Consider the following 15,378-nt stretch of genomic DNA (forward strand, 5'->3'; position numbering starts at 1 on the left):
AAGTAGGACTAGGCCTATCAAGAAAAAAACCCATGCATTTAAAAAAGAAATTATCTCAACAGGAAAAACATTAATATCTGCCTTTTTACTAAACTGAACGTGAAAGATGATCTTGACAGGCTGAACAAAGACGCTTGCTCTCTGGTGTGATGTTTGACAAGGGAATCTTTGTTCATTTTCTCCCATGATTGGGTTCTACTGGATAAGCAACAGTGGGCACCAAATGTTGAGGAAAAAACTTAAGGTGATAATTTTGTCCGTCACTTAACACTCGTACGTACAAGGTGGGAAATAGCCTGCATTAAGCATGTTGGCAGTGGGATGGTCTGAGATCTTGCGGGCCACCAGTGGGACTTTGGGGAAGGAAGACCCAGACACCCTGCTTGTTCTTGCTGTCCTGCGAGCCTCGGACACCCTTCCTCTCACCTCTGAGCTGCTGATGCTTGAGAACTCAGCTCCACTGTTTCTGCACTGGAAGTCCTCGCTGGCCTGCCACGTCACCCCACCGCGATGTACGGAAGTGACCTGGGCACATGAGGTGGGGTCTCGTTCCCTACGCAGGAGCTTGCAGGCAGGAGTGCACTCATTCTTTTTCTTAAATGAAACTTTTATTTTGCATCTGTACCCTTTACCCAGTTTCCCTCAATGGTAACATCTTACAAAATTTTTAAATGTTGGCAAATAGACATTTAAATGCTATATTTGCAAACACACACACACACACACACACACACACACACACACACACACACATACACACACACAGATTTAGTACACACCCAGCCAGTTCTCCAGTTTAGCCTTTGGGGCTAAAGGCTGCTAACTGTATTTTGTTGTACAAAATGCTACTTATTTTGCCTCCTCTTTGATGTCACAGCCAGGATACTGACATTGATGGAGTCAAGGTATAGAGTCTTTCCATCACCCCGAGGATCCCTCATGTTGGCCTCTTATAGCCACGCCTAATTTTTTTTTTTTTTTTTTTTTTTTTTTTTGCGGGCCACTCACTGTTGCGGCCTCTCCCGTTGCGGAGCACAGGCTCCGGACGCGCAGGCTCAACGGCCACGGCTCACGGGCCCAGCCGTTCCGCGGCATGTGGGATCTTCCCGGACCGAGGCACGAATCCACGTCCTCTGCATCGGCAGGCGGACTCTCAACCACTGCGCCACCAGGGAAGCCCTAGCCACGCCTACTTCTGTCTCACCTCCATCTCTCCCTAGTCCTTGGCATTACCAGTCTATTCTTCATGTCTATAATTTTGTCCTTTCGAGGATGTTATATAAATGGAATCATGCAGTATGAGACTTTACGGGGTTGCCTTTGTACACAGCATAATTCTCTGGAGAGTCACCCAGGTTGCTGCATCTACCAACCATCCCTTCCCTTTCATTGCTGAGTAGTATTCCATGGTGTGGATGTACCATTGTTTAACCTCTCACTTGTTGAAGCCCTTGTTCATTGTTAAATCACAGCGTCTCATAAATAGATACTTGCATGCAAGGAAAGTCCCAAAGAGCAGCACTAGTTGTGATTAAGTGCTCTCTGGAGTTTGACTCCTGGTCCAGAACTCACCATCCATGTGAGTTTGACCAAATTACCTGACCTCTGCCTGCCTCAGTTTTCTCATCTGTAAAATGGGAATAATGGTAGTGTGCTCATCTTACACAGTTATTGAAATTAAATAAATCAATACTTGTTTTGTGCTTAGCCCATAGCCTGGCTGATGGGATGAACTCAATTAAAAATTAATAATATAATACAATAATTAATAATAAACAGTCACTGAACTGAGCTGAAAAACCTGGAATAAAAAAATTCAAACTTGCAGAATGTTCAAATTAGGAAGTGGTGGCATACTGTAAAAGGAATTATTCTTGGGCCTCCCTGGTGGCGCAGTGGTTGAGAGTCCGCCTGCCGAGGCAGGGGACAGGGGTTCGTGCCCCAGTCCGGGAAGATCCCACATGCCACGGAGCGGCTTGGCCCGTGATCGATGGCCTCTGAGCCTGTGCGTCTGGAGCCTGTGCTCCGCGACGGGAGAGGCCACAGCAGTGAGAGGCCCGCGTACGGCAAAAAAAAAAAAAAAAAGGAATTATTCTTTTTTCCTAGAACCATCATAGAGTTTTTCTCTAAATATCAAACTTCCACAGACTCTGAGGTAGAGATATTTTAAAACAATCAAGTAGAACCCATTGGCAATACCGTGTCCTTTTCAATGCCATCCACAGCCTCTCCCTGGACAAAGGTGAGTTGATACACTGGAACAATATTTATTGTGCTCCTACTGTATGCATGCCATGCACTGATCTAGGTGCCAAGAATGCAGCATTGAATAAAACAGATAACCCCTGTCCTTATGACACGTAATAACGTAAAAGAGGAAGCCCTTCTCGACCTCACCATGGATTAGGAGGCATGGATGTGACTTACTCAGAAAGAGGGAGAAAAGCCACACAGTGGGTAGACCCAGGAGAATGCAGATGTGCCCTCTTGCTTTAGCTTTAAAGAAATAAAATTCGTTCTCATCTTCCTGGCTTGCTCAGGTGTGGTCTGCTTGCAGGCAGGGGGATGCACTTTTTTAAACATCTGGTCCTCTCCCCACATACTCCCTTGCTTTGTCATGTGACTGGGGGACACTACGCTGCTGTCACAAAAGGTAACTGGACCTGGGCTCCGGAGCAGCTTTGCTCTTATCGCCTCCTTCTGTGCCCAAGCCCAGCGACCGATGGGAGAGATGCAGTCCAGCGGCAGTCCGGCCACGGGTTCCTCCCAAGAGCCATTAACTGGTCCATGACCTTGGCCTCATTAGCTCGGCGTTCTCCACCTGAGCTGCCTGGATCCGGGCCAGCCAGGGAAATTAGCTCAGACCCACAGGCCCCTGGGAGAGGTGTCAGGCAAAAATAGACCAGAGAAAGCCAGAGAATCTTGAGCAGGAGGCCCCGTGGAGGTCACCGGCTCCAGCATCGCCCTAACTCTACAGATGGAGGCTGAGGGCAGGGAGGGGAAGGGGCCCGGCCAAGGTCATTCTGAAGTTTGTGCAGAGCTGGGGAGAGAACGGGGGTCGCCTGACTCCCAAAGTCACGTTCTTCCCTCACCTGTGCCTCCCATCAGGCTGCCGCCAGGGAGGGATGGAAGGAACCAACAGACAATAAGAATTACAGATAATGAAACAATTCATCAGAGGCCACTTGTTGTTTCTGGTAGGGGTGTCAATTGCACAGGAAGAGTAAGAAGAACCGCGAACGCCTACTTGCTCCACGGGGCCCTCTCCCCAAAAGGAATCTGTGTTTACAATTCCTCATGGATCCTTACAGGAGATAACCCATGCATACACAAGCACGCACACATGTGTGTGTGTGTATGTGTATGTACCCATGTATGTTGAGTAATAGCCTTGCAAGTACGGCATTAGAGCGTCTTACTTCACACAGGTTCTGTACCTTGTCTCACCCAATTCATAACATATCTGAACATCTTTTTTATCATCTGGTTCAGGTGTACCCCCTTCTTTTTAATAACATGGTATTCCATTCTATGGATGGGCCGTAATGTGTCTAACCAGACCCCAAGAGTAGATGGTTGCAGCACGTGGGCATGGTTCAGGGTAGCTGAAATGGAGAAAGTTACAGGAAATCAGGTCACAAAAGCAGGTTGTGGGAAAATTGCCATGGGCCTGATTATCAGCTATGCGGCTTCATGCAAGTGATAGATTTCATTCATGTATTGAGTATCAACTGTTTGCCTCATTATCTGTAGGCCTTACAATGACCTGCTCAGGCAGATTGCCATTAGAATCCCATTTACAGTGAAGCCCAGAGATGAAGTTAGTTCCCCCAGGTCACATGACCAGTAGGGCCAAGGAGTGTGGCCCAGAGCACATGTTCTGTGCCCATGTGCTGTGGGAGGTCTGGGCTTCCTTCTGTTCGGAGTGATGAGCCCCTCCCACTACTGCCTTCTCTAAAGGCCCCTTCTCAGCGATCAGATCCTTCTCTCCCAGCAGCATTGCCCCAGGGCCGGGAGCTCCAAGCGACATGGATGAGGTCAGACCCAGGGCAAGGTGGGGGAGTCTCGTTAAGACCAAGGCCTGTTAGTCCAGGCAGTGCCCAGCTGGGGCAGGGGCAGGAGCAGGGGCGGGCAGTAGGGGGCTGGGGTCTCTGCTCAGACCCCAGTCACTGTCCAGCCTGACTCCTGGCCACCTTTGTAAAGCAGCTCAATTCACCAACTATCCTGAGTGTCTAAGAGGCCACTGTGGAGTCACCATGGTTACTGAAAGTATATTCCCTCTTGTATGGATCTTCCATTCTTCACTAAGGTCCTCCTCCCTCCCTGCAGCCTCACGTAGGGACCACCTCTGGCTTAGTCAAACCTACTGTCTTTGTGTGGGGTGGGAAGATTCCTCCATTAGCTTTTGCATCAGGACCACTTCTGATGATTTATACCTTTCCTCCCACAGCTTGTTGCTGGAGCCCTGTGTCCCAGCCTGCCCTGGCTTGGTTTCTCCAGCATGAGACTATTTCCCAGCACATCTGCAAACAAGGGGTGAGTACAAAAAGAAAGAAAATGAAAATAGATCCCTCCCTCACGACGTATCAAAATCAGTCCCAGATGTATGTGAAAGGCAAAACTTTAAGACTTTTAGAAGAAAAATACATAATATTTCTATGACCTTGGGGCAGGGAAGGATTTCTGAAGACATAAAAAAGCACAACTCATTCAAGAAAAAAGATCAATAAATTTGACTACATAAAAATTCATCAAAAGATGAATTTCCCACCATAAAGGGAGGAGGAAAAACAAACTAATAGCAAACTAGATGAAGATATTTTCAACACCTAAGTGACATAGGATTAATATCTAGAATATATAAGGCATTACTCAGATCATTAAGAAAAAGACAAACTAATGGAAAGACAGACAAAAGGCATGAACAGGCATTCAGAGACAATGGCCAATAAACATCATTGGAAAGTGGGAAACATCATCACCATGATATGACCCTGTACTGCCTGGGCCTTGTCTCTCACTGCTGCCCCCTGGTGGCCCTCAGGGACCTGGAGATGGATTTACTGAAAAAAGTTTTGGCCCTGGGAGGGCATGCCTCCGAGATGGTCCACACCCCATACCCTTCCTGGAATGTTGAGATGAGCAGCAGTCCAACCCCTCAGGCTTTTATTCCACTCCTGTTCTTTGTTGCCTGGACTCAGCTTTCCTGGCTTCCTAAGTCAGCTCTTGCTTTTCCCCCCAAATTTTCATTTGGAAAAAAGAACACTTGGGTTACAATCATCATTAGTTAACATTTGTTATTAATTATCATTAATTTTATTATTGTCATTAATATTTTTGCTGAATCATTTGAGAGTACATCATAGGCATTTTGACCCTTTGGCCCTTAATGTTTCCATGTGTGTTTCCTAGGAAGATAGATGTTCTCTTGGGTAACTCAGATGCTATTATCCAATTCAGGAGATTTTACATTATGTAATAATATTACATAACGTCAAGGGTTGCTTGATTTAGTAAATTAAATTTACAGTACACCAAGTTAAACGTGGATCTCACATAAACAGCAAATAGTTTTAAGTATGTCCCAAAATATTACATGGGATATACTAAAAAATTATTTATTTACCAGAGATCTGCATTTAACTGGGCATCCTGTATTTCATCTGGCAATCTTATATTAATCTAATATGCAGTCCCTATTTGGGTTTCACTGTTTGTCTTAATGTCATTTAGAGCAACCTTTTCTCCAATCCAGGATCACACATTGTGATTAGTTGTTGTGTTTCTCCTAAGCCAGCTCTTGATACCTGTACTGACCCTTTTGCTTTTGCTTTCCCACCCAGACCCCCTATGTCTAGGATTGTGAAGACTCAGCTACTGTTGTCTGAGATAATCCTGCCTGGGTGGGATAACCAGGAACCATTGCATAATGAGGCCTAAGGTAGGGGTAGAGTAAGGGGGTGGTGCTGGAGCCCTGTGTCCCAGCCTTTCACGTACATCTGGAACTGATTTTGATACGGTGTGAGGTAGGGATCTATTTTCATTATTTTTCTTTGTGTACTCACCCCTTGTTTGCAGACATGCTGGGAAATAGTCTCATGCTGGAGAAACCAAGCCAGGGCAGGCTGGGACAGAGGGCTCCAGCACCATCAGCCCTTTGGGAGCGGTGGTGCTGGCCAGGGTTTGTCTCCAAGGGAGCACTACCCGCAATGAATGTGAGGTCCACCTTCCACGCCTGGGAGGGCTTCCAGCTGAACCAAGCTTTACATCAGCTACAAAAAGCAGTAAGCAAACTTTTTCCCAGCCCAAGCACTGAAGGGGAAACTGACCATTAGCAGATAGAGAAATGCCCTCAAAGAGCAAGAGGCAGTCCTGCGAGGTGGGGTGGCCATGGTACTGTGGCTCTGGAGTAGCCTGCACCCCACGCCCCCAAGCCATCCTCGACTGGAGAGGGAAGAAATGCCCTCTCATGCAGGTCAAGGACTCCCTCCGACGTCGGGCTGTGGTTCTTACAAGCAGTGACCATGGCTGCAGGGGAGTGAGTAGGGCCATCTTCCAAGGTCCTATTCGAGGGACAGCAGAGAGAGCCCCAAGGGTGGCTCCAGAGCTGGGAAGGGGTGTCTGGCACAGCCATCTCCTCTGGCCGTCCTCTGTTTCCTCCTCCCCTCCCACTGGAGACTGTACAATTTGTGTCCATCTCCTCTGGACCTGTCTCAGAAATGCTGGTAACTGGAGATTCTGAACCTGTCTCCAAAAGCATTCCCCCTTCCCCCCAGCAGAAAAATTCCAAGCCAAAACAATTTCCCAACCTGGCAGGAAACTGCCTGCCTGGGCAGAGGTGGGAGGACAGCTTGGACCCAGAGAAGGGTCCAGAGGCTCTCCAACACACATGGGGCCCTGACCCTCATCTCCCACCCCCTGGGCCTGTCCTACCTCCCCTCCCTTCCAAATTTTCCTTGGCTCCCAGCCACTGGGGGGAGGGGTGCTTCTGTTGGCTTAACCCTTTCCTCCCCAGGCTCCCAGTCCCCCTATCTGCTCTGGGTAGTGAACAGCTCCCCCGTCCCTGAGGTTCCTCTCCTCTCAACAACCTGCAGGGTGACTATTACATTCTTCAGTCTGGGCTCCCCCATCTCAGAACTGGGGAAGCCCAGACTAAAGAAGTCAGAGGCTTTACCAGGTCACATCACTAGGAAGCTGGCTAGCCAGGGTTCCACACTGGAGACAGCAGGAGTCTGTCCTGTAGGGCAGCACAGCTCCATCTCCTTGTACTCCACAGGCCCCTGCGAGCCGCTGCTTCATGCATTGGCGAAATCAGAGTCATGAGATGCAAATGTGCCTCCCTGGCCAATGGCAAAGTCATCAAGAACAAGGACCAGATGTTATTCACCTTCACCTCCCCGGGGCCAGGCAAGGAGGGACACTCAGAAAACGCTAGCTGAAGGGACCTTCCCGTGTGGTCAGAAGGGACGTGGGGCCGGGAGGCTGCTTGGTCCCCAGGGGCCTGGCTCAAGCAGCGCTGGGGACTAGCCTCCCTGCCACCATCCTTTTACAGGATCATGTCCCACGGCCAAGTGGAAACAGAGGGCCAAGGTGAGCTCTGGGTGCTGGCTTTCTGTCTCCAGGGGAGCTGCAGGTCACGAGTTCTCTTCCCAGCAACATTTCTGTGAAGACACAAGCCTCCTGCGGTGTGTTTAAAATGTCAAGGTGGCCCTAGCGTTGCTCTGCACCACGCCGCCTCCCTCTTCCCCTCCCACCTACCCAAACGCCAGGTAATCGGAAAAAGATGTAGAGCATGTTAAATCTACCTGATGAGATGGAATGGAAGTTACTCCTGCATCGTGGAAATAAAGTTCTCCGAAGACTGTCTCCTGGTTTCCGGCTCCCTTTCCTTCGCCGCCTTCTGCCTGGTCTCTGCCAGGTTTGCAAATTTCATCAGGATGAGTTTTTCTTTGTTTATAGCCCATTCAATGTGAAGATTTGTGGGTTTTTTCAGCCTGGGGAGATTTTCTTCTATTATTTCCTGGATTATTTCTTCTTTTGAATTATTTCTGTTCTTTTAGACAGGTATAGGAATCTCTGGATCTATCATCCATGTCACTTAACTTTTCTTTCCTATTTTCCATATTCTGCTAATTCTTTATCCATCTATTATGTTATTCAGTCCATCTTTTTTTTTTTTAACATATTTATTGGAGTATAATTGCTTTACAATGGTGTGTTCATTTCTACTGTATAACAAAATGAATCAGCTGTAGATATACATATATCCCCATATCTCCTCCCTCTTGCATCTTCCTATCCCACCCCTCTAGGTGGTCACAAAGCACCGAGCTGATCTCCCTGTGCTATGCGGCTGCTTCCCACTAGCTATCTATCTTACTTTTGGTAGTGCATATATGTCCATGCCTCTCTTTCGCTTTGTCACAGCTTACCCTTCCCCCTCCCCATGTCCTCAAGTCCATTCTCTATGTCTGCGTCTTTATTCCTGTCCTGCCCCTAGATTCTTCAGAACCTTTTTTTTTTTTTAAATCCCATACATATGTGTTAGCATATGGTATTTGTTTTTCTCTTTCTGACTTACTTCACTCTGTATGACAGTCTCTAGGGCCATCCACCTCACTACAAATAACTCAATTTTGTTTCTTTTTATGGATGAGTAATATTCCATTGTATATATGTGCCACATCTTCTTTATCCATTCATCTGTCGATGGACACTTAGGTTGCTTCCATGTCCTGGCTATTGTAAATAGAGCTGCAATGAACATTGTGAGTCTACCCATTTTCTTTTTCATAATTGCCTGTTTCTTAGGCTTAGTTTGGGTTCTCCAATAAGCAAATCTTTAAAAAATTATTTCAGTTCAAGTGGCTTACTTGGGAGATGATACCAGGAGCTATAAGTAGGGAAGTGGGGAATGAGATGTGAAACCAGGAACTACAAGGAGGGAAGTGGGGAATGAGATGAAGGGAAGGTAGCCAATGGAGGGTGCGTTATCAAGCCAGTTGCCAAAGTTAATCATGCTGGGCACCCTGGAAGCCAGTGTGGCACACATGAGTCAGAGTTATTCCACCTAAGGGGTGAGGGAGCTGGGGTATTTATACCACTCCCACTGGCCATTGGCTGAGGGCTCCTTCCAGCATAGGGGTGTTAATTCCTTTGCACCTCAAGCCTGCCACATAGTTGGCAAAGAGGACTCTGGAGGCAAGTAGGGGAAAACAAAAACAAAAAAACGACAAAGAGGGCTTCCCTGGTGGCGCAGTGGTTGAGAGTCCGCCTGCCGATGCAGGGGACACGGGCCCGTGAGCCATGGCCGCTGAGCCTGCGCTTCCGGAGCCTGTGCTCCGCAACGGGAGAGGCCACAACAGTGAGAGGCCCATGCACCACAAGAAAACAAACAAACAAACAAAAAAAAGCGACAAAGAAATGCAGTGCTTGCACTTGGGATGAGTTCACTGTGAACCTAAGTGGGAAGGGTGAGGGGACATCTTGGCAGGGCATCTATTATATCTTGTTTCATGGGTGCATTATTCATCTCATATTCCTCTGAGGGTATTGGACAGCTTCTACTAAGCTTCCTTCTATTTCCTTAAATGTTGGTCCATCTTCTGTAGAGCTTGGCGCTTCTCTTTAATGATTTTGCCTTGATTTATTTGGAAATTTGTTGCATGACTGGGGCCAATGGTGAGGAAGAGAAAAAGTGTGGGAGTAGGTTCTAGAAGCTGTCTTTTGGGAGTAAGGGGCCTCAGATTATTCCTGGGTTCTCTTGCTTTTCCTACACAAATCCTGGGCACATTGCTCTGGTCTGGGGTCAAGTGCCTTTATTATCTGGTGTTTGGCAAATTTGGGAAAAGAAGAGGTCAACCTCCCTGCTGATCTAGATGTCAGTTCCCAGACAACCACCCTGATGATGACCTGAAGACCTCATCCTGCAACTCAGATGCATTTCCTCTGATTTGGAAAACTCCCAGAAAAACTCCCACTATTCACAGCCTTCCTCTTCTGCACATATTTTGAGCTGTGGTTCCTCCAGCAAGTAGTTTCTATATGCTTTCTGTCCTGAGATTCCTCAACCTTAGTGGTTCACTGATGCCACTCAGTCTTCCAGCCCTATTATGAGTCTATTGTTTTAAAATATTTCTTTTCTGTCATTGCTAGGGATTGAGAATGAAAGTAGTAGTGAAAGCATGTTCTCAGTCTACCATTATGATACAATCCCCAAGAAAGATAATTTAAAGAAGTGTTGCTGAGTGTTATACAATTAAGCAGCCCCCCGCCCCTGCCCACCCTTGACATGTTATCAAGAGCCCACAGTAAAGGTTTAGATGTCAGACTAGTGTTTCCTAACGATGTGACAAGTTGATGAGATGTGTTGAGGCAGGTTGTATTTTCCAACAACGACTGGAACAATATCTGCCATCCTGCACCATTTATGTAACCTTAACACTCCTCCCATTGAGTGGTAGGGTCTATGTCTTCTCCTCTTGGACCAGGGCAGACATTGTGACTACGCCGTAGCAGAACTCACTATGTAACTTCTGAGGCTGGATTTTAAAAGTGCCGTGCACTGCTACCCTGCTCTCTTGGGACACTCACTCTGGAAACCCAGCCACCATGTTCTGAGGAAGCCCAAGTTACCCCACTTGAAGAGATGCATGGAGAAGCCACGTGCAGCCCATCTGACATCACAGCTGATGGGTAGTATCAGCTGCCATATGTGTGAGTGAAGTCATATCTGGATGATTCCAGACCTTAACTGCCACTCACTCCCAGCTCTTGAGTCTTCCCAGTTGAGGCCCCAAACACTGTGGGACAGAGAAAACTGTTCCTGCTGTGCCCTGTCCATTCCTGACCCACAGAATCCACGAACATAATAAAATTGTTGTTTCACACTTCTGTATTTCAAGGTAAAACAATACAAAATAGTAACTGGGACATGAGCCACATAGGGTTCAGTTTTTTTTTTTTTTAACATCTTTATTGGGGTATAATTGCTTTACAGTGGTGTGTTAGTTTCTGCTTTATAACTAAGTGAATCAGTTATACATATACATATTTTCCCATATCTCTTCCCTCTTGCGTCTCCCTCCCACCCTCCCTAGGGTTCAGCTTTATAAAGACCATTCTCATATTATTCTCCCTCCCTGGTGTGCCCTTTATTTTCTTATTTACCTGGATAACTTTTTTCTCATTCTTCAAGAATTAGCTCAAGTTCCATCTCCATATAGCCTTCCTTGAGATCCAGCTGCTGGGAATCTCACCCTCCCTTGGACTCTGGCAAACATCTTTCTAGTTCTTTAGAGAGAGGTAGCATGGTATGCTGGAAGTAGATGTGAAAATCTAGTTTTGACATCAGAAATATTTGGGGTCTACTCCCAGCTCTACCACTTACCAGGTGTATGATCTTGGGCAAGTTGCCTCGTCAACATTATTGAAAAGATTAAATGAGATAATGTATGTTATCACTCTTAACAATTAATGACAGATTGTCAACAATCATAGGCAGTCAACAAATATTTATTGAACATTGCTGTGAGTATCTAGTGCTGTGTAACACTCCACCCCAAAATTCAGTAGCTTGAAATAACAATACTCACTTATTTTACTCTTGAAACTCCAGTTTCGGTAGGGCTCAGTGGGACAGCCCATCTCTACTCGTGCAAGATCAGCTGGGGTGACTCAGCTGGGGCTAGAAGACCCACTTCCAGGATGGCTTACTCACATGGCTGACAGGTTGATGTAGACTGTTGTACTGGCTGGGGCTATCTACCAGGGCCCTGAGCTCCTCTATACATGGGCCTCTCCTCAGTACTACATGGGCTTCCTTCTGGCATGGGAGCCGGGTTTCAAGAGTCAGTGTTCCAAGAAACCAAAATTGGAAACTGATGGACTCTTATAAGACATGGGCCCAGAAACAAGTACAGTGTCACGTTGGTTGCATTCTATTGGTCAAAGCAGTTACAGGACCCATTTAATCCAAAGAGGAGGAACACAGACCCTCCCTTTCAATAGAACGAGTATAAAAGAAATTGTGGCCATGTTTAATATGTCACAAACGTCTTCAAGATAATCAGGTACTCTTCTACGCTCTGAAAATACAATGTAGGACAAGACAGATATGGTACCCACTCTCATGTAACTTATACTCCATAGTATTACTTGTTTTGTTACATGCACTCGCATCTTGTGTCTTCAACTAGCCTGAAAATACCTTACAGGGCAAGACTTTGCCTTATTTATCTTTCTATCCTTGATACTTGACACACTGACTGGTATGTAGTTAATGAACAGGAAATATTGGTGAACTAAATTACACTATATAAGATAAGATCATGAGAGAGCACTTTGTAAATTACAAATCACAATTCAAATAAAAGATTTGTAGTTGTTCATTTAAACTCTTAATGATTCCTTACTCTGCAACAGCCACGATTTCAGGCCTTATTAATACAGAGATAATATGGTAGAGGTCCTGCCTTCAAGACACTATAGAGTAGATATTAGTATTACCTATTTCCTTGAGTATTACTCTTAGGAGATTAGCTTAATGACAGCTAACTGGTTAATGTATTTAAAATGTATAGCCTGAGAAGCACTTTCAGAATAGCAGAGTAAGGACCTCTGAAAATAAATGTAGTGACAACACTGGCAAAACATCAACTTTTTTAGAACTCTGGAAATTAATCAAAGGCTTGTAACAATCTGATGAGGGTTTATTCAAGAAAAGCAGCTGAATCTCAGTAATAAAAATGAACTTTGTGCTGTTTTAACTTGTCCTATTCCTATCTACCTCCCTCAGCTCCATGATAGCCTTGAAAACTAGCGGCTCATAACCATAGTAGTTGTGAAAACCAGCAGCTAAGCAGCCAGTGGAGGGGGCAGAATGGGTTTGGAGCTACCCAGCAGATTGTCACTCTATTTCTCTGGCAGCTCCCGGGAAAAGCCCTATTCAGAGTTTGTCTTTATTGACTTGACTCAGAGCTCACTCAGTGAGAAAAACCCTGTGTCCTGGAAGATTGTTGTTGAAACAATCAGTGGCAATTGTTTAACATGACAGCTGTCTGAGGTGGTGACACCAGTTGGGGTAAAGGAGAGGCTGGTCCAAAAACCTAAAAGGAAAAGTGGGGGAATATGATGTGCATAGGGGGCTTTAAAAAGCTCTGACATGATCCTGGGAATCTAGAAGTCCACAGGCATGTACAGAGCTAGGTACACCCAGAAAAGACCTAGGAAGACCCTCATATTTCACCTCTGGCTGACCTACGAGGAAGTGGATGCCAAGGCGGAGTTGTAAAACACCTGCTGGAGCACTGAAGACACGCTCAACATACAGAGCAGAGAACCCTTCAACAGAGGATGTCAGGTTTATTGGTTAAAGTATTTAAGGAAATCTCTATCTAATCCTTAGCTGACCACTTCTAGTTACTAGGTTAATTACCCAGCAGAAACTTCAGTGGATGCACGTAACAAAGAATATAGACTATACAGAATTAGTCCAGGAAAGTCACTAAACAAACAGCAGCAACTGCAACAAATACAGTGACAACAAAAATAGTAACAACAAAAATAGTAACAACAAGGAACCCTAGAGAGGGGGAGGGTATCAGATTTCCAGAGTCACCACATTATATTAAATGCACAGTTTTCAACAAAAACAATTATGAGACTTGCAAACAAACCAGCAAACAGGAAATTATAAACCATACACAGGAAAAGAGACAGTCAATAGAAAATATCAATAGAAACCATCCCTGAGGAAGCCCAGATGTTAGAGTTACTTGTCAGTTTTAAACCAGCTATAATTATAAATATATTCAAAGAACTAAGGAAAACCATGTCCAAAGATAAAGTATGAGAATGATGTCTCACCAAATAAAGAATATCAACTAAACTATTGGGGGTAAGATAGGCTACAAGGAAATATTGTACAATAGAGGGAATATAGCCAATATTTTGCAATAACTGTAAATGAAGTGTAACTTAAAATTGTATAAAAATTTTTAAATAATAAATTAAATTTTTAATTAAAAAATTCAGCATGGGAAGTTAAAAAAGGAATATAAAAAAAAAATCCAATCAAAAGACAGAAATGGTCAACCTGAATAAAAATCAAGATCCGACTATATGCCTTCTACAGGAAATATACTTTGGGTTCAAAGACACAAATAGGTTGAAAGTAAAAGGATAAAAGCAAAGAAAAAGTTATATATTGCAAACAGCAGCCATAAGAAAGCTGGAGTGGTTATACTAGTATCAGACAAAAAAGACCTTAACACAAAAAACTGTTACTAGAGCTTAAGAGGGACAATTCATAATGATAACAGGGTTAATCCATCAGAAAGATATAGCAATTATACAGATACGCAATTAACAACACAGCCCCCAAAATATGAAGCAACAACTGACAGAATTGAAAGAAGAAATATACAACTTAACAATAATAGTTGGAAACTTCAACACCCACTTTCAACAATGGATAGAACAAGGAGACAGAATACAACAAGGAAATAGAAGAGTTGACAAAACTATAAATAAATGACTTAACAGACATCTATAGCACTCTCCACCCAAAAATAGCAGAATACACATTCTTCTCAAGTGTACATGGAACATTCTGCAAAATAGACAACATATTAGACCATAAAAAAAGCCTGGGCACGAACCCGTGTTCTCTGCATCGGCAGGCGGACTCTCAACCACTGCGCCACCAGGGAAGCCCTAGAAATTATATTTTTAAAAGAACCAAATAGAAATTGTGGAGTTGAAAAGTGTAATCGCTGAAATGAAAATTTCATGAGAGGGGCTCAACAGCAGATTGGAGCAGGCAGGTGAAATGAAGGGCACCAGTAAAAGTAACTGCTTTGGTAAATATAAAAGACAGTGTACATATTTTTTATTTGTAACACTTTTCTTCTAACTGACTTAAAAGAAAACTGCGTAAAGCAATAATTATAAAACTATGTTGATAGATTGACTTATAATGCATAAAGATGTCATTTGTATGACAATACCACAAAGGAGAGAGAGAACAGATCTACACTGAAGTAAATTTGGGGTACAATTAAAATTAAGTTAGTACTAATCTGAACTAGATTGTTTTAAGATGTTAAATATAATCCTCAGAAGAACTACTAAAAAAAACTTTGAAAATATAGCAAACAAAAAACCAACAAGGGGCCTTCCCTGGTGGTGCAGTGGTTAAGAATCCACCTGCCAATGCGGGGAACACAGGTTCGGGCCCTGGTCTGAGAAGATCCCACATGCCGCGGAGCAACTAAGCCCCTGCACCACAACTACTGAGCCCGCGTGTCTAGAGCCCATGCTGCGCAACAAGAGAAGCCACCGCAATGAGAAGCCCATGCACCGCAACAAAGAGTAGCC

The sequence above is a fragment of the Lipotes vexillifer genome, unplaced genomic scaffold (genome assembly GCF_000442215.2).
Source record: "Lipotes vexillifer unplaced genomic scaffold, Lipotes_vexillifer_v1.1 scaffold728, whole genome shotgun sequence".
Lineage (NCBI taxonomy): Eukaryota > Metazoa > Chordata > Mammalia > Artiodactyla > Lipotidae > Lipotes > Lipotes vexillifer.